Consider the following 20988-nt stretch of genomic DNA (forward strand, 5'->3'; position numbering starts at 1 on the left):
AATATAATGTATAATGGCCAGAGGCTCCAATATGAATAAGAATTTCATTACTCTAAATGCTTTATTCCAGAACAGTGAGTCTCTGCTTTGCATTTAGAATTTAAAAGCCAATGAAACAGATAAGAGGTGAGAAACATCTGAATAAATGATTATAGTAAGACTTGGATATTTCTTTCTATAGCCACACAATGTCTAATTATTTATTTGCACTATTGTGCTTTAAACAAGCCTTTATTAAAGTGCCTTTCTTTTGGAACTTCTTTAGGACTCGTAGACTAAGGAATGACTAGGGAATCAAAAAAGGAGAGTGGCAGACACCTTGTCATCTTAGACTTAGCAAGGAAGGTGGGAGATAATATGTCTTTTTTATTATATTATTAGATGATCTAAGGATAATCTAGTTTTAACTCCGTTTAACAAACACAAATGGATGTTGGAATTTTGTTGTTTTAATCCTGTTCTTTTGTTATATTTCAATTCTTTCAGTTGGGATGAAACAATATTTTGCTGTCAAGAGACTGCCTCACATCCAAGTATTCATGGCACATCACAAACCCCAAAAGAAAATCCTGCAGGCCTGAAAAGTCTAACTCAGCCAATTAAACATTTCTTTAACAGCACTGCTCAGTTAGGGAGCCAACCTAAAAGTGACAGAGTGGTCAAGTTCCACCCCGAGGGCGTCGAGGGCAGAACCTGGCAGCGGGGGGTTGTTCGCAGCATGACCAAGGAGGGTCAAAGCTGCCAGCGCTGAACTATGACCAAAACATCTCCACACAGTATACTGACATTTCACAGGGACCTTTTGTCACAGCAGATGAACTGCTGTAAACTAGAATAGTTTGGGCGTTTGAAGACCAGGCAGGGGAAAGGAACAGCTGTACCATGCTCGGCACTGTAATTGTTGCTCTCGCCGTATCTGTCTGTGTGAGACTTCTTGGTGGCTCTACTTTTTGTAGCACAGCCACAAGCTCTAACTCTGTGGGGTGGTGTACTGCTTTCATTGCACCCCCGCCTCAGGAGCAGTTTACACTGATAACTGTATTTCATGGAACAGGAACATCACAGCAGTAGTGGAAGGAGATGTACCTAATCTTACTAGGTTAGAGACGTAGTTTTTTCCTAAGCTGTTGTGAAAAGTCGCGTTTTGATATGACACAAAGGCATCATAAGCACTGAGCTCACTGTTAGATGTAGATGTGTAATACTGGAATAGAAAGATACATGAAAGTTTTACTGCATCACATTTTATGCACTACTTAGAAAAATCACATTTATTTACTTGATGAAAGAGCTGGGGGCCTCCGCCCGTTATATTTCAGAATGATGTTTTTCTTCATTCAAAGAAGAAAACTTAATAAAAACAATAAAACCAAATGAAAACTTTCTTTGTTCTCATGGCATTGCTACCTCTTGAAAAGATTGTCCTTCAGGTACTATGGCAATATTTTAACTTTGACAGCTGCTCTGTTGAGACATTACTACTGATAAAACAAAGCTTTGTCACTTCAGCTTCAGTACAATAGCAATGCAGTCACATATCAGCAAGAAAAGAATCAAGGACAATATGTGATGCATCATTCTTGCATAACTTGTTTACCAAAAATCCCATTGCAAATATGGTGAAGACCAGCTGACACATCTAGATATGTTGATGAAGTTAATCTAATGAATGGATGAATATTTAAGAACACTGCACAACTTATTTTAAGACTAGAGTATATTCTTTATACTTGCAAGTCATGCAGGCACTGCTGATGCTTAGTAAACTGCAAACAAAAAAATGCTGCTTTTTCTATTTCCAGTAATATTTTTGTTTGCATAAAAACTTACACTTCCTTCAGGCCTGCCTCTCCCTCCCTACTTGCGTATGGGATTTCAAGAAAATACCCATCATGTGGAATCAATAAATCTAGGTCTATTAAGCAACACTTGCATGACCCAAAAGGTTTTATTTGGTTTGTTTGTTTTGGGTTTTTTTGTTTGTTTTGTTTTTTTTATTATTAATGAAAACTCTTATGCCTTTCCAAACAAATACTAGAATCAATCAGTTGAACAAAGAAATACTTGCGATGAGAAAGTGCCTGCAGATATATGTAGCATACGTAGAATTTAAAGGAGCAGGGACTAAACCCTGTCTGAAACACTGTCACTTTAACACAGGAAAAGGGGAAAACAAAATAAAGGTCAGCAACCTGGGTTCAGGAATTCCATCTTGTTTACAGATTGTACACAACCAATATACACACTAAAATACTTGGACCTTTTCTGCCAGTTCCCTCACATTCTTAGCACCAATTTCTTTCTGAAAGCACACATACTATAAAAAATCCAAAGAATAGTGTCGTCTTGTTTGAAACAATCTGGTAGCAGAGAAAGTCTGAGAAACATACCCACTTTACCCACTACTAAATCTTCCCATAGTGCATAGGAAGAGTACACTGAGTGTCAAGAGAGCTCCTGTAGAGAGGTATTTACTGACAAATCTCACCAAATTATGGAAGAAAAACCTTTATCTACTGTAACTATTTTATATTGAGATACGTACAATATTTACCAACAAGCAACAAATGACTTAATAGGTTCCTCTTAAATAAAGTAATCCATCTGTCAATAGCACAAACTAAATTCTGCTTATGTTTTAAAGAAATAGAACATTTTGGATATCATTGCACTTACCCTTAGTTGTTCTCTTTCACAACTCATCTGTTGCTTTGAACTCTATGAGAGGAAAAAAGAAAAAAAACAAAAAACAACAACTTTGAAAGCATAGCACTCTTGCCACAACAAAGCTGCTAGGTCTACCTATCTTACACAAATAATATTGGAAACACAGCCATGAGTCTAAACACAATACTGTATTGTGGCTCTAGATAGACTAATTACTGCAAAAGAGTATTATTTTTTCACTTATTATTTTCAATTTACAAAGGTCAAAAGGAAATTAATACCAGAACCCACCCGCAAATCTGAAGTACAAAGGCATTTTTGAGATTTTAAAGGTCTCATTGGCAGTTCAGTTCAGAAAGAAGCTTTCCCTTTTTCTGTTCTATCACAAGCCTGTGTTATATTTCCGAATATCCCACTACTAAGATACCATGATATATTCACAGCACACCTTAGAAATAAAGATATAAAAGCTTCAAAAAGTGATAAAACTATTCCTATGACAACTTCCAGTTCTGATCTGGTATAAAGATAACTCTGAAAAAGACTTGATTGCAATGCATATTTTTTTTCCACACTGCTGTCTTTATGTTCTGCCAGTTTTATGAGAACCACTCTTGGAGTTTGAGAGCTGGTTGCTGAGCAAGATCTCACTACCAAGTAAGAGCAGATGTGAGTCATCAGTCAGCAGCAGCACAATTTGGGAAGTCACCACTCTGCCAAAAAGAAAGGGGCTCCTCTGGAAAGAGCCCAAGGAGCTGAACAGCAGCACTGAAACACCCAGCTCCTAGTTTGCTTTCTAGCTCCCTGGTTTCTAACGCAATCCTGCCACCAGGGCCTCCTGAACCAAACTTTAAAAGCTTTGCTCAGGTGCTCAGGAAGGCACTCAGATGTTGATTTGTCCAACCTGTGGTCAGAGGTTTTTTTGGTTGGTTGGTTTTTGGCTTTGTTTTTAAAATAAAGTCTGTTTAGAATACTTCTAGAATCATTAGTGAGTATCATTAGCATTACAGTGTAATCACTGCCATTTCTGTAATTAACGTACATGGCAAACACAATTCACAAAACTTGAAAAAGAAATCTGATACAATGTTTTCTAAGGATATTTTCAGAGGTTCAGAGTACACTTTTCCCTACTTTGCACTTACAAAAAGTTAAAACATGAACCAATACCCATTTGTACGAGACATTTTTACTCTGTTCTCATGATGAAAAGGGGAACTTCTCAGGCAAAGTTAGGTTACTTACAAAAGAATAAAACTGCCAGCCCGGTTTTCAACACAGAAAAATGAGTCCTAATAAATAAGTTACAAGCTAAACCTTCTATCGATATAGCAGAAGTTTAACAACAAAGTCCCTGTACAAAATTACAAATCCAACAGCACGAAATGCTCTTCTGGTATGTTTCTTAAAGTTCTCTAGCAGGGAACAAAAGGTAAAGGAATTCAGCACAGGTCTATTTACAATCTTCCCCTAAAGAGTAAAATTAAGCACAGCTAGTGTGACTCTCTCTTGCAGACTAATGATTCCATTTTTCAAAGTTCATGCCTTCACACCATTTATAAAGTACATTAATGTTATATTAGTCTGCATTATAAGTGTACTTATATAAGTCTCAAGAGTTAATTTTAGATCTGAATCTGCTCTAGATGCATCTATTCAAGTTGTTTAAAAAAATATAAAATATAATAGAATATTTCAGTTGGAAGGGACCTACAATGATCACCTAAGTCCAAGTTTGAAGTGAGTTGGGGTTTTTTTTGTTTGTTTGTTTTTAACTAATATTATTTAGGGTTTTCTCTGTGTAAGCCTCCACACCACAGATTTTAACCCCAATTTTGAGGAAGAAAATATTAGTTGAAATGTGAATAGGTGTTTTAGACAATGGCCTACACACGTTAAAACAAACAAGTTTAAAATCATAACCATCTAAAGTTACCCACTCTTTGACTGTTTGTAGGATATATTCTATAAACGTAACAATACTACTACTCCCTTATTCAGTTTTGTCCTGAGCAGTCAAAACACAAGACAGATATCACTATGGTTTTTTCGTAGATAAATGGGTGCACAAATAAATGAAGAAAGCGATTTGCCAAACTAACAGTGCATGAGCTCCACTTAGCAAATCGAACAACATCCAGAATGATTTGTCTTTATAATATTTCACTGGTCAGCTTCTCTGGATAAGTCTTACATTCTAAAATTTGTGTTCTAGATGTACCAGCTATTTTTCTAGAGGAAATGTTCAACCTCTACCATTAATTCCAGTATTTCTCAGGGTACTCTTCAGACATTTAAAAAAAAAAGAAAAAGAAAACTGAAAAAACAACATGGTGATTAATTGAAGAAAACAAAGGGGAAAAAAGGAGAACATAGTAGAACATGCAATACATTCCAGAATGCGGGAATATTGTGATTGCTTTTTATTTAATTCAACATAATTTTCTCTAACTTTGTTTTGCATCTCTTGTCAAATTTGCCTATTTTGTCCAGTCAGATGCCTAGAGAGCATAACTTTTGCAACAGGGGTATTTTTTGTAACTTGCCTGCAGAACATAGTAGAACTGTAATCTTCATAGGCATTAGTACAACTAACACTTCAGTAGTAGTGGTAATAATAATTTTAAAAGCTTTAGAAGAAGCCAAAAATGTAATAATGGAGAAAAGATGATCAGCATAGAAATCAACAGGAGATAAAGGTTACTCAAAATGCTGCCTTAAATTGCATTGTAACTTAAGAAACAAAACCCATCAGATTTACATTTGCTTTACAGCCATAGGATATGGAATTAGACAATCCTTCCATCTCATCTGTAATGTGTTTATCCTCCAATTTTCTTGCCTTTGTACTGCACAGCCATACATGGCTCACAAGTTTAATCTCTCTGATAAAATACATAAACAAGGAGAGATTTACAATTCTTCCCATTTCATCCGCCATCACGTTGGTGGGCCTCAACATGCTGATGGCATGTTTAGGTAAACTGTGAAGATACTTTGTTTATTCCACAGCACCTGCAAACTATTCTATAGTATTAATTTAGGCTCTTTTGAGATGATTATGAAGAGTCTTTTGGAAAGACTTTCTGAAATTTATATTTACTATTTTATTTCCACTTAGATATAGGGGAAAATATATTTGGATTGTACCTTTAGTATCACCCTTCAAAAGAATGTGTTGTCCTCTTCCCATGGGATGAAAATTCTGGCTCTGACCTCACATTAGCCATGCAGATTTACGGGCATTCTGTCTTCAGACAGAAAGGTGACAAAGGTGGTTAAAGATAAGGAAATATATCTAGACAGGAACAAGTAGGAAGACCAGAATACTTCAGCCTGGAAAAGAGATGGCTGGGAGTAGGTGTCTATGAAATCATAAATAACATGGAGATGGAAAAGCTAGAATGATTGCTTCTTCTCTCTTCCAAAAAAACCCCAACTAGATGGCAACAAATGAAAATAATAGATGGCCAGTTCAAACCAAACTGAGTAAAAAGATGATTCTTCATACAATGTGTAAATAAAGGAGTAGGTGCTGTGGATAAAAAAGAAAAAAAAATATCAAAGAAAAACTTACAGAAGATTATTAAATGCACAGACACCACCTTTGCCACACAAAGTTCCTGGAGGCTGGAAGAAAATTCTGGAGGCACTTGCTTTGTTCCCCTTTTCCACAGGCATGCATAAAGACGGTATCTTGGACTTGCAGACCTCTGGTCTGACTCAGAACAGCTGGTTTAATTTATGCTAATAACAGAAACATGCAAGCTTCCAATAACACTGGGTATTTGGAAACCAAAGGTGGTGGTGGGGAGGGGGAATTTTGGAATGGAAGAAAGGCAAAATTTGTAATAAAAAACCAAACAACCAAACAAAAGTGTATCAAATATTCGTGGAGTGGAACAGAGGTTATAGTTATTGACTATTTAAGCAGATAATTAATTATGTGTTTTAATTAGTCATCTACAAGGCTATCTGCTACTGTCATTTAAAACATAAAAGTGACTAATATCTAACATCACAGCGACCAGAACAGAAAATGTTATTTAAGACTCAAAAGAAGTATTTGGTAACAGTGGGAGAATACCATAGAGAGGCAATGAGTGAATAAGAACAAAGATGTACAAGTCAGGAAAGGGCGACTGTGTCTTAATATCCAACTGCTACACCACCTCTGCCAGCAAAAGAAATAGAACAAACACATCCATTTATTTTAAAACAAACAGCTTTCATATGAACGTGAGAGTTGTATTTTAAAATATATTTTGACTCAATCTACCACCACATCCACAGTATTCTGTTTACTAAAAGAAATGGAGGAAGACAACAGGGGCGATACGCAGGACACACCAATGGCAGCAATTTCCTTTGTTCAAAGTTCAGCAAATGGTTGATTCCAAACTGTATGTTTTAGCTGTAATAACAAAATCCATTTCAGTGATGGCTTCCCTCAGAGAGTGAGCTTCCATGTAGAACAGCTCCCTCATCACCCTTCATACTAGACGCTTTCCAGAACAAAAGCAGCAAGACTCAGTTATAACACATTATTAGGATGAGATTAAAAAGAAAAAATGAAACAAACCAAATTTACCTTAATGAAAAAATATTTTTCATAGTTTAAACAATGATGTCTATCTGTCTGCCTATCTAGCAGTTCAAGTTTATTAAAAATACATCTGGGAAAGTCTCATTTGGGCACAAGTGGCATTCTGTGCAGCTAACCAGTGCCAAATTTGCTCTCTCATTTTGTCTTTTTTGCTATCTGTGCCAGTTTAAGAGAAACATCCTGGCAGTACTAAGGGAAAACATAAATAATGCATTTACAATATGTAAACCTGTACAGATAAACGAGAAAACTGAAAACCATAACATATTTAATTAATGATCAAGAGACCTTAGAAGCAAACCTTGTGCACATCCCACAATTTTAAATAGAGTGCTTCTCAATCCTAAATTTACTTTGTTATGCCTCTAGATTGAACCATATGCAAGGAACTATTTAGTTCTTTTAGTTCAAGACCGCATGAAGAACCTGGTCAATATGTTGAGTGTCATTACGTCAAGCTCTCACATACTAGAATGTAGTGGAAGAATGCCTAAAATATCGATTTCTTTAAAGGATTTCATCAAAGAAAAATTTTTAAAGAACTTGAACAATAGTTCAAGACTACAGGTCTTTTTATCAGACAACAGTCTTATAAGACATTCATGCTGTCAGGCTCCATTGTTTTAAACAGAAAAAAGACCCTTTGGAAATACCGCGCAACCTGCTGGTGTCATTCTCTGGTGAGTTCATGAACATGAATAGAATGGGGAAATATGTTTTGTTTTCTTTAAATAACAGTAGCAGGTGGGAAACTTAAGAACTTTCAAATGTATTTATCAGTCATCCACTCTTCACAAGGACATGCAATCCCTAGCTCTGAAGAAATTGAAACACAAATAGAAAATAGGACCCATCTATGGATGTAATGGACAGATTGAGAGGGCAACAGTATTACTCAAGCTGACAAGGAATCCCAACAGTCCACCTGGGGAGGTTTTTTTCATGCCATGTTCTTTAAGTGTCATTTTAAAGAAAGGGTTTAGGTGATGGGGCAAAGAGAGAAATATGATTGTGACAGGGTTATTTACAGAAAGACTCTGCTGAAAATGTAAAAGAAAAACCATTTTTGTTACAGTACAAAATTCCCAAGTATTTGTTTTGCATTTACAAATTCAAAATACTTTCAGGATTGAGAAGGTCATTTGAAATGGAGCACAGTCCCAGTGGCTGAAAGATAGCAACTGAACAGCTGAAATCTTTTATATTCTAGCTATTTTACCATAAACAAACATTTGTGGTAAATGGACTTAGCCTGTGTTCTGAAAAAAGTGTATATAAAACCATCCTGTTTCCAGTGAGCAGTCATACCAGAATTACTTATCCATGATTTTCTGTGCAGCTTAAGATGCCTACTCTAACAGTAGTTACAGGAAAGGCCCTCCAATGTTTTTGTCTTTCTTCTTCTCAAAGACTTCTCAAACTTCTTAAAAAGGACAATGCAAATATGATTACCTGAATTGTAACAATATGCCTGCTTTCATTAGGAAAGGACAGTTTACAGTCATATGAACTGTGGAGCATGAGAGTCAGATGCAAAAGACTTGGCACTGATCACAGTCACAGTGCTTTTACCAGAATGTAACTTCACATTAGTAATTGCTTATTTATCTGATTAAGGTCTCGTATTTCTCCTCATTCATACATAGAGAAAATAGCTGAAATAAAAGTATAGATTACTCCGTTGCAGTCGCATTAGTTGTATCTCACTACATACTATGAAACAGTCTGCACCATTTCATACTATTTGCAAAATCCATCTATTGGTGTTTTCTCTTAGTAGATCCTCATCTGACTGTAAAAGTCTTCTCTCAAAAATGAAATACTTGGGTTTTCCCTTGCCATGTTGCACAAAAATGCTGTGCTACACAAGGAGATACACCATACACTGCCAACCAGGGTATTTCATGTGGAAACAGCCACTTCCCTTGCATCATTTTATCAAAAAGGATGCCTCAAGTTATTTAATATGTGGAGAGAGCATGGGCTTCTACAGAAATATATAAATAATGTTGTGTATTAATTTAAAATGGCTTCTCAGTACTTCATGTGAAAACCCAAAACACAAAAGAAGAAACAATGTCCATCCCAAGAGCTCACAGTGCCACAAAGTAGAGCCTGAGGTGCTCAGCCGCAAAGACATTAAAAATACCAGTAACTGCATAAACATACAGGATGCTTTGAACTGGAAGTGAGGTTTTCAGAGCCTTTGGTAGTGACTTACAGCATCATCAAGAGGCTTTCAAACATAAAATCAAGAATATTTCTTCCTCAAGTAGCAACTGGGACTGTCCTCCTCTTCTTCTATGAGCTGCTTACATTTTTTTCTACATAAGACTCCTGAAAGCCCCCAAATGTTGAAGAGAGTCTAATGAGATGACACAGTGCTGAAAACCTATAGACTTTTCGTGTACATTGTGTTACTAATACAAAGGGGTACAGAGTGTATATGTTTATGCATATGCAAATTTTTACAGAACAGAGAGCTTCGGGTTTCTCTTGGCTAGGTATGTGTCTTTGCATGCACAGAATTTTAATTTCATGGGGTTTTATTACAACCATCAGTTATTGTGCTATAGCAGTAGCTAGAGGGACTGATTTATTCTCAAATGCCCTTGGCTTGGTATCATATATCGACTAGCACTGCTGTCATAAATATATTTGGGTGAAGAACTGTCTACAATTCTGTGCATAATACTAAGCAGAGTTAAGGTTTCAAGTGTCACATACAAGTGGGTTTATTTCTACTGGAAGAAACAGGCAATTATTATGGCCCATTGAGCTCAGATTAAGCATTTCCATCAAAAAAAGAAAAAGGGCCTAGTGCTACAATCCTTGTAAAGCTGTAAATGCAAATGGGGACCATCTCATCTGCCATAAAAAATAATCTATGATTTTATAGGCATTTCTCCCTCTCCTTTTCTTCTTACCCTCAAATTAGCAAAATATTCCAAATAGAATAATTTTATTGAGACAAAAAAATAGAAAATCTCCAAAAATAAAATAGAAACACCGTAAAAAAATTGATATATTCAAACAGTTTGTAGGCAATTATTTCCTTGTGCAAAATGGCTCCTTTAATCAATTGAGAAACCCCAAAGTCCAATTTTCACCTTTTCCTGGCTTCAGGCTAAGATATGTTTTTCCAGCAAGATTCTCTATAGTGCTTGACCAACATTGTTACCTGGCAAACACAGTTTTTTTTTGGGGGGGGTTGTTTGTTTTTTCTAAATAGCCTTAGTTATACACCCGAAGCGTGCTGCAGATCCCAAAGATACCTATGTCACTGAACTTGCCTATGATTCCCTGAGCGTATTCAAGGAAGCTTGTGGTGCTGCAGCATAGCCTGGCAGCTCTTCATTTTCTGACACCCCTTTAAGTAAAAGGCCTGCAAGGTGGCATTAGACCAGCCAGCACGGCAGCTCTTCCCGTGCTCCCACATTGTATCCTATTACATAAGTACTTCCCTGTTTTTTCCTACAAAGTTTAGGCACCCTGTGTCTCTGGTATGCCCTTGTGAAAAGTACCATGAAGCCAAAAACTGTTTTGTGTTTATTTTGCATCTACACTATGTGACTAACCCTTGAACATTAAGGCACCAGTGCATTTATGTTGGAAATGACTTTGCAGTATACTTTAATATGAGCTAGGAAAAAGGTCTCAAAAAATATTTTTTGCAAGTACCATTCTAGAAAAACACTTGTGTGGTAAAGCCTCAAAATTAAATTCTGCATGCATGTTCTGCATGTATTAAACTCTGCATGGAGCAATCCCACGAGAAACTTTATCTGTACTTAGTATTCAAATATCAACTCCTTTTATACATAAAAGACTAGCTATAGTGCATTTTATTTAATTTCCCAACATAACACAGTAAGTATTATAAGGAATAATCAGAAGGCAAACGCACTGTACTAAAAAGAATAAATGGACACTATGAAAAATGTAATTAAAAATACTGTGATGTTAAAGCAACAACCAGTATAGAATTAAAAGTATGTTATCTTAGAATGCAAACACTACCAGACCAAGCCTGTATTACACATATTACACTGTTTACTGCAGCATAAATAATTTTTGTTTCATAAGCATATTGTTATTACAAGAATTTACTCTTGTAAAATCTTGTAACTTTTGGAAAATGGATCTTAAGTCTCTTTCCTTAAAGTCTCTATCCAGAAAAAAAATTAATGCAGATAATGGCATGAATACCAATTAAGTATAAACTCTGAAGTATAACTCTGAAGTAGAAACTCTACAAACTCTGAAACTCTGCAAATATAGAACGAAGAAATCAGATATATTAATTCATATTTGAGTATCAGGTACGGCTACCAGCTTTTGAAATGAATTCTAAGGGTCTGCATTACATAAAGATAAAGGCGGCAAAAAATCTGCTATGCTGCATAATAGATTTTTTTGAAGTAAAGGTCTCTGTCTCTGAAGACAGAGACAATGACTAAAAGCTATAGGCCAATAACAGATAGTAAAATTACGACAGGGTTTAAGTAAAAACTCCACTTTACATAGAGTAGTTTCTTATATTTTGAACAGAAAATTAATACTAGTCTGTTAAAGTGCCAGTTATACCAACTGCAGGTAACTCAGAAAGACACTTCAAGGAAGAGGAGAGAATACGAGACTGACAATAAGGATATCACTGGAGACAGGCATGGATTTTCAGACAATTACCAAAGCTAGTTATGTTACAAATTGCTACTATAGACATTGCCTGTGTGTTATCAGTAAACATCTGGAAGACTACTTGCTGTGCTTCTGTGCTGATAAAAATAAGTCAAGTTCATTCAGTCACTGATGCTTGACAAATTAGAAAAAACCCCAAACACAGCTTTTATCTGCCAGATCCACGTTATTGGCTGAAGAGGCCATTATAGAAGGAACTGGTCTGCGAAACAAGATATCGCCAGGTCAGCAAGAAACCAATGAACTGACAGATATCCAAACTTGGATTTGTCCCCTTCCTCAGAGTTACTCTTTTTGTAATTAAAAAATTACTCTTTAGAGCATTATAAAGTGAAAGGGTGTGTGTATATATAAATTTATATATATTTAAAATAGTTTAATTTCTATGAAATCACAGAATCACAATTGTATAGGTTGGAAAAGACCTTTAAGATCATCGAGTCCAACCGTAAAATGATCCAAAACATACTAAAATGTCATTCTGCAGTATTAACCTAATAAATCAATCATCAGTAAATTTATCTGGAAGACTTATTTTATTCATCTGCAGATAAAATAGGAAATCCTTAGAATTTTTAACATTAACAACAATTTAAATTCTACAATTGTTTTTAACAGAGTTAATTAACAGTATCCCAGTATCCTAATACAGTTTAATTTAGTTGGTTGGTCAAGCTATTAGTATATTTTTTTCCTTCCCTCCTCCCCCCCCCCCCCTTTTTTTTTGTTTGGGGTTTTGTTTCTTAAACAGGTAAGAACTTCTGGCATAAGCAGGATTTGGGTGCAAATTTTAAACCTTGCTACTAAAGAAATAATCCATGCCTATACAATTACATGTACTTTATATATTCTTGTCAGTAAAATTTGATTGCAAAAAAAGGTGAACACCATGAAGTAAATTTATTAAAAATGATAGGCTGGTTTCATGTATCACTCTACCTGAAGCTTGAAATTTTGGTGGATAACTTCACTATTTATGAAACATTTATGCGCTACTTCAGCTCTCGGGAGAGAACTGCAGGGACATAAATGCAAGATGCAAATTAATCATTAGAATCCACACATATTTTCAATAGGAAGGAGGCATCTAAATGTCATTAATGTCTTTTAAATTATCCCTTTTTGTTTTGCACAGGAAATGTGAAGTTCTATGCTTGCACACACATAAAAATCACAAATCAAAACACAAGCATTGTACCCTTTGTCGCACTTATCTGTTTGATAATAAATCTTTTGAGTGAGGCAGAGGTTGCCTTTACTGCACTAATTTCTCAAATTGCGGACCCCTCAGGTGATATTCTTTTCCTAAAGCATAGCAAAGACATGGAGGAATTATGTCTTCATGAAGTTCAGAGAGATAACTTCGTGCCCCATGTGTGATACTTCCTAAATATACCCAAACCTAGAAGTGTTTTTTCTTTGTTTTTGAAGGAATTAATTAGTCACACAGAGAAAAGCATGTCGATCCACCACTAGGGATGTTCTTACTCTTACGGCATGAGTTTGACCTGCGCTCTGCGTTAGCATTCACGCCCCATCTCCGTTATGCAGTTCCCCTGACCATTTCTGTAAGTGCAAGAAGCTTGAATCAGAAGAAACTGCAGGCAGATATTTAATGAGCCGTAAGACCAAACACGTCATAAGGAACTTTTTACATAATTTTTTACAACTCAGATAATGTTACTCAGTGAAACTGTAGGTTGTACGAGAAGGCAGAACATTTGGCTCTTAGAGCCACAAAACAATCACTTCTCAAAGCTGTTGATACTACTACAACATATAAAAATCCCTTTTTTGTTTCCAATTCGTACCGTAAATCTTACATACTGAAGGCAGTGCTTTGCTCTTTCTTGCAGCAACAGAATTGCAGAGGAACTCTACTGAAACGAGTAATTTTAGATTTAGAGATGTAAAGAAGGGTAAAAGTCTTCTGGCAACCATCTGAGGAATAACTCCACTTCCTTGCACTTACAAAAATGATCACAGATTCACTGTGGTTCAGAGCACTCCAGAGATGTGGCAACAGTGCAAACACTTCTGCTTGCACCTGAAGATCATTATGTAATCACTTGCAACAGCTTTCAGGTTGTCATGATGTCAGTAAGAAATCACGGATTTCAATTTGAACTGGCTGACCTTTAAAGGTCCCTACCAACCCAAACTATTCTATGATTCTAAACAGTAATGTAGGCAAAATAAGTAATGTTTTTTACTGTCTACTGTCTGCGTTATTAAAATGAATTATCAATTAACAGTTGATTATCTTCTAATATTCATTTAAAAGAAGAAGATACCAAAATAATTGCAGTGCCAAACACAGCAGTATTGAGAACAAAATACACTAGTAAATGAGAACAAAGTGAGCATGAATTACCTCGTAATAACATTGGCCACATTTAGCCTCAGATGATGCCACTAACAGGAGAGAGATTCAAATTATGGTTTACCGGGTTTCTTCTCAATGGGATAACACATATGTCTGTAGACTGCTCCAAATTATTAATTTTTCTAGGAGTCCTAAAGTTCCACCTCTGAGACCCGGTCTGCGATTCGTGATCCTTGCCTACTTGCTCCTCTGGAAATATGGCAGCCTGGTCAAGTCTCCACCCATGACCCGCTGTCAGTAAGCCCTCTGTTGCCACTCTCTCACTCTGTTGGGGGAGCGTATGGTGTTACATAGCATAGCGATTACAGTGCTTCGGAGGAACCCTGGATCTGCAGTATATATTGGGCTCAACTATCATATACAAAACCAGGAATCCCATGTGGCAGTGGAGGAGAGCAATGCTTCAGGAGCTTCCCCTCCCACCAGCATGGACCATGCAGCCTGATAAATTAGAAACACAGATGCTAGTGTTCTAAAACAGTAATGTTGCGCCACAGCTGAATATGGCTAAATGTGTGCAAGCCTGTTAGTGATGAGAAGTGTCCCACAACAGGAACTCTGTAGAGGTATGATTTGCAAATTCTGTATTTATATTCACACACAGCTAAAGTACCTCTGAACACCCTTGCTCAACTTAGGAACAGTCCCTTGAAGGAACTGTTTTCCGAATAGTCAAAATTCTTTTCCTTCATGGGGAGACGTATCTTTTAGGCCTTGGAAGTATTTAACTTACCTCCCAATTTGGCTAGCAAGTGAAAAAGCAAGGGACAAAACCAAAGTTTCTTCGAGTCTTTGCAGCATTGGTATCCTGAGAGGAAAGTGTTTTATTCTGCACAATACTCAAATCCAATAACTACATAGGGAAAGGAAGGGCATAGTACCTTAATCTCCTCTCCTAAACAGCTTAACTAACTATAGAAGATGCAGTACCTCACATTCAATAACTACTCAGTGCTTTTACTTGTTCTAAGAACGCATTGCAAAGAATATCAATAAACTTTAATTAGCAATATATTTTTAGTGTCAGTGCTACAGCTTGCTGCAATGAAACATTTCTCCCAAGAATTTCTAAAGCTTTCCTAAAGAAACCTTGACACTTAATAATGAAAGACATTTAGAGATTGTCATATAAGAGCATCCATTAGGGCAGTATATTCTTCTCACTCAGAAGTGGTAAGGTTACCTTGAACAAGTAAGTCTCATTTAAAATGTTCTTTGCTTTTCTGTTAAGAAAATGAACAATCATTGGCAAAAATCAGGTGCAGCTGACAAAGTTAAACATTTTCTTTCACCTTTTAATGAGAGCACAGCAATGGCCTTACTGTCCAAAAAATAGAAAAGTAGAAGGAAACATTTAAACTTGTGTATGTGCGTGCACGTGCATGGACACCCATGCTCATTTTGCAAACTAAATGTCATGTTCTTCAATGACCTCCATGATAACAAGCTTGAAATTGTAGCTTCAAAATTCTATTGTATCTATACCTTTTGAAATAATTGTAATGCTGCATTGCATATGATCCTTGTGCATGGAAGTGCTGCTCCCAACATCTCTCAAAAACATTGTGATGAGCTACCCTGAGGTGAAGTAAACTGTGACCTGAAACCCTGTCAGTTTAGAAGACAGATAGAAATCTTTTACTATATATACATGAAAGATCTAAATATCATCTCTTTTTACAATAAATATAACCTCTTTTCTTCTTCATATAGCTATACATGTCTTCACTTCTCTGCTGTATCTTAACCCAGATTGAAAGTCATCAAGGACAAAGAGTTCCATCTACAAGTTTTCTTATCTATCTATCTATCTATAGCTCTATATACAAGGGAGACAGAGAGGGAAGCATCTCTCCTACCTATATCTGTATCTATATGTTTTCACTGCAGCACAGTATAAATCAAATTACTATATTAATAATTAATTGCAACATCACATAATAATATACATGATTAATATAATAATTAGCATGCACAATTCAAAAGGTACATTTCATCCTCATTTGCATGCAAGTAATGCTCACAGTGTGGTGGTACAGCCTGTGTATTCAATACAGTATAGTCGTAGCCTCAAGCAAGTTGTCATTTAACTCACTATTTTTCATCCACTTTGTTTCCAATGTTTGTAACAACTCTTTGCTGCTTTTACACCTGAATAGATCTTGTAGAACTTACTTTACTAAATTCTGCAATGAGATAAATATGCAAAATTACTCAAAGTCATTTTGGCCTGTATTTTTTTTCCTCCTTTTTAGTTCCAGAAATGCTATTTGCATATACCACCAAGAAGCAAAGTAAAACCAAAGCCTTGAGGTAAGTTCCACAACTGCAAGAGGATGCATATTACCAAAGAGGTGTTGGGTCAAGTTGTTCAAACTGGAAACCACTCCCTTTTTAGCCAGTCTGCTATGATACTGAACAATTACTTTCACTTAAACAGGAATAGACAAAGTATCACACAGAAATAATTTGGAGTTCCTCAAAGCTCTGATGTACGTGGCCCTTGTGGGGAAATGATCATGGGAGAATTTAAAAGAGCAGGAACAGTGTCGTGATGTTCTGTGTGGTTAAATCAGATTAATCACCATATAGTCCAGTGGAATCAAGATCCAAACAAACTCATTATTTTTAAGCTAGGTAGTCCTCAGGTTTAGCAAATTTTCAAGCCTGGGATTAGTTTATGAGATGAATCGATTTTTAGTGTTATGATGTAAAAGCCATTCTAGTCTGCTAACTACCTGAAACACCGAGATCAATTTTGAGAGTAAAACATCAATTACCTCACTTACTGAGACAGGATAAGCAGCAATTAAAAGGGTAGGGAACGCTTCTCTGCATTAGGTTACTTGTCTAGTTTTTCAGTATATCACAGCAATTGTTTTGATTTCTAATTGTGTCTAGATACTTGAATTCAGGCCTTTTACATCTCTGTTATGCATATTCTGAGACAGGGCTGTCTCTTACTACATAGATAAAAATTCCTAATGTGCCTCAAACAGGTACATGCCATTAAAAATAATAATTAGTTTCCATTGCGAAAAGATATTTTTGCTTAAGAATTCTTACCCAGGCTCAATTACACTATAGTGTCGATCACGGACAAGTAAGTCTACACTACGGCATTTCTGGTATCTAACGCCTATCATTACATAAAGAAGTAAATCTTGCAGGAACCAAGCACCTCTAGTTAAAATACAGCCTTTGCCTTGCATCTGCTGCATGGCATGAAGGTCTCCGAATTTCTAAAGTTTAGGAAGACCGTGGGACAGCCCTGAAAGCCTAGAAACAGCTAGGAAGTGGAGAACACAGAAGGGAAACAGCATGCTGCTTCCTAACGCCAAGCACCACAGACAAAACTGAAAACACGTGACGTACAACAAGAGCTTCGGTCAAAATCCACAAAGGCTCAGAGACAGCAAAAATCTTATTTAAGTGACCAAACAGGCAACTAAAAAGGTATTCTTGCACACCTAGAGCTGGTTAAGAACAGGGCGATAGAGACATTTGTTCATTAGATTTGCCAGATGAACAACAATGGAAAGTTCTGCAGAGAGCGTTCAGCTTAATAATGCCCTGACAGCTTTCTGTAAGCTCATTCCCCTCTCCTTCAGTTACTGAGACACTGACATGGTAGGTTTTTAGGGAGCTGCGCCTTCCATGCAATCCAGGCACCTGAGTAAGGCTCTCAGGACCTGCAGCTGCCGAGCACCATTGCCAATGGGCTGTGTTAGAGCTGGAGACCCCAAGTCACAGAGATTCTGCGGCTCTAGAGCGACACGAGGTAAAGCTCTGCCGTTTTTTAAAGGGTTATAACAAATCACTTTCATTCTAAATAAAGACAAAATCTGTTTTGAAACAGTAGAATTTTCCATAAAATTGATTCTTTTCTTTTCTTTTTTTTTTCCTTTTCCTCAGTCCCAGCTCTTGCTGTACCTCTGTCTGGTTCTTGATGAAGAGAAAGCCCTCTTGTAAAAAAGGGGAAACCCCCTTCTAGAATCTAACCTTCACAACTGTGCGTAAGTACGACAGGTTACAGATGTAGACTGGCAAAAGAAGCATACTTGTTGCTCAGTATATGCTTTGCATTCTACTAAGGTTCAATAATTCGTTAAAATGACTATACAGCATTCTTTAATAAAGCCAGACTTAAAATACATCAGAGACGTCTTGGTTTTTTTCCAAAGCCTTTCACTTAATTCCTGAAACACTGTTTGAAACAAATGTACAATTCATATGTGTACATTTAGCAGCCTGGAGACTTGTGACTAAGGACACTGCAAAGAAGGAAAAAAACCCAACCAACCAACCACCTTTCATCTGTCCAAGTCGGATACATATCAATAGTGAGAATTCTTTTTACCTGAAGGGAATAAAAAATACCTTGATCTTATGAAAACAACAATTTGAAGTCATCTATTAAACAGATTTTTTAATTTCCTGCATATTTTTTATAGTCGTTCTCAGTTCCGTTTGATTCCTAGAGCTGAATCTACTGAGTAAGCAGTATTCTACCATATTTTATAGTGTGTGTGTGGTTTGCATTCTAAGATTTGGGCCAACATTGATTTTATTTCCTCTTAGTATTTTATAGTTATTTGACTGCAATAAATTTTTCTTAAGTCAAGTCTGGATTTAAATATGCAAGCCAGGATAGAAAGGTACTGAATCTATACTATACCATAAATTTAGTTTATTGGGGGGGTGGGGGTGGGGGGGTGGTTGAGGGGGGGTTGTTTGAGGTTTTTTTTACTGCTACACTTAGTGGAGAGATAACTGTATGCTTAAGTTTATGTACCAACTCATCTGAAAAACCAAAGGAGATTTTGCAACACCAGAAACAGACATCCACTGCTGGGCTAGTCTCGCCTTGCACCTTACCAGCTGTTTTCTTTTTTATTTAGAGACAACGGCATTGCCACGGAAGGAAGGAAGGAAAATATTTTTCTCAAAGCAAGTAAAAAGTATAAGCAAAATGGGGGTGGGGGGTGGAAATCCAAGTCCATAAGTATTATAATGGAAAATGGATTGAGTGAAACATAAAATAAACCAAAGAATGAGTTCTTCTGCATTTTAAATAGCTTTGCTATCATTATCTAAATATCCATCTCCATGATAAGTAAGACAAATTTGGCATTTCACAGGGGGTCAGAGTCAGAGTGAGTGGGGACGGAGGATAAGAGTCACTTTTGTTTTTATTTGATAGCTCTGAACTGATTACTTAAGAAATATATCTATGATCTCTTCTTTCTGAGAAGAAAATAAGTCCACCAGTTATCTGTGTATTAAAAAAAAAAACCAAACTTGAAGATCTCATACATTCCTGTTGTACATGTCATGTTCCAGCTTCAGAAATGTGGAATGCCCGGGGCCCAGAGAAAAGGAAAAGAACCATTCTTCATTACTAGGTTATATAAAGTCTCTCTCTGATGTCTGGAATTATTTTCTAAAAATAAAAGAGAATACTGCAGTCCATTTTCACTGCATTTTACTCCTTGTTGTGCCCAATAACCAAGTTTAAAAACTATTTTTTCTCTGTTGTTTAGAGGCAATGAAGAACACATGAACAGTGCTTTCCCAGACATGCTAGAAATTCCCCTTCCTACTTAGCTTTTGTAGTCAGCTCTTACTAAGCTAGAAAACCTCAACTTTGATCAGGATAACACAGATTAAATCTTTGTCAAAGTAGTAAATGTTTTCCTGAATGAACTGTTAGCACCCTGTCCCTTCCAACAAGAACTAAACTGATTTTATGTGGAATAGAAATTACTGCGTTCTAGTGGAGCTGGAATGATTTTAAGCCTAGTACTAGGTGCGTGAAGTTTCGTCTTTTCTCCCTTAATAAGCACTCTCGTCTTGCACATTAAAAAGCAGTCTAGTCCATTCTAAGTACATTTAGAGTAATCATCATTGCTGATGCATACTAGTGAACTAAATTTATGGGCTTACATGCTAGCTCTCTTACATGCTTCAGAAGCCCACGTCTGGGTCATTTGAGAAATGCCATGTGCATGACTTCAATTAGATGGACAAAAGAATACAGAACATTTAAAACATTAACATATTATTGTTGACAATCTTGACATGATTTCCCAGTGTTGACTGTACAATTTTCAAAAAGCTGAAAGTTTGTCCCCTGTGACCACCAGTAAAATGTAGTCACATATATGTTGTAATACAGTATTGTGATATGCAATACCAGTGAAAAAAGATAGCTCAACCACCTATATTCAGTTCTAAGGACATCCCACAACAGGAATAAATAGTACAGAAACCCCATCAATACGTAACGTAACGTTCTGAGATTAAGAATCAGAGCCTAAGTTTCAACATGAGAGCAATTCTGCTGTTAAATAGCAAAAAAGTTGGACCACCAGTCAACCATCTGCCCCAATGGTACCCAGATGTACATGTCACTTTGTCTAGACTGTAAAAGAAACAAGCAGGTTGTCAGCATAACCGAAGATCATTTTGATGACTTCTATTGCTCTGGAAATGTGTTAAAAAAAAAAAAAAAAAAAGAAGAAGAAGAAACAACCTTTTTTCCCTTGCTTTCAAGAGTCTGTATTTGAGAGACAAATGTGGCAAATCATAGGAGGGGAAAAAAGAGGAAATATTCTGCTTTCCCTTT

The sequence above is a fragment of the Ciconia boyciana genome, chromosome 13 (assembly GCF_034638445.1).
Source record: "Ciconia boyciana chromosome 13, ASM3463844v1, whole genome shotgun sequence".
Classification (NCBI taxonomy): Eukaryota; Metazoa; Chordata; class Aves; order Ciconiiformes; family Ciconiidae; genus Ciconia; species Ciconia boyciana.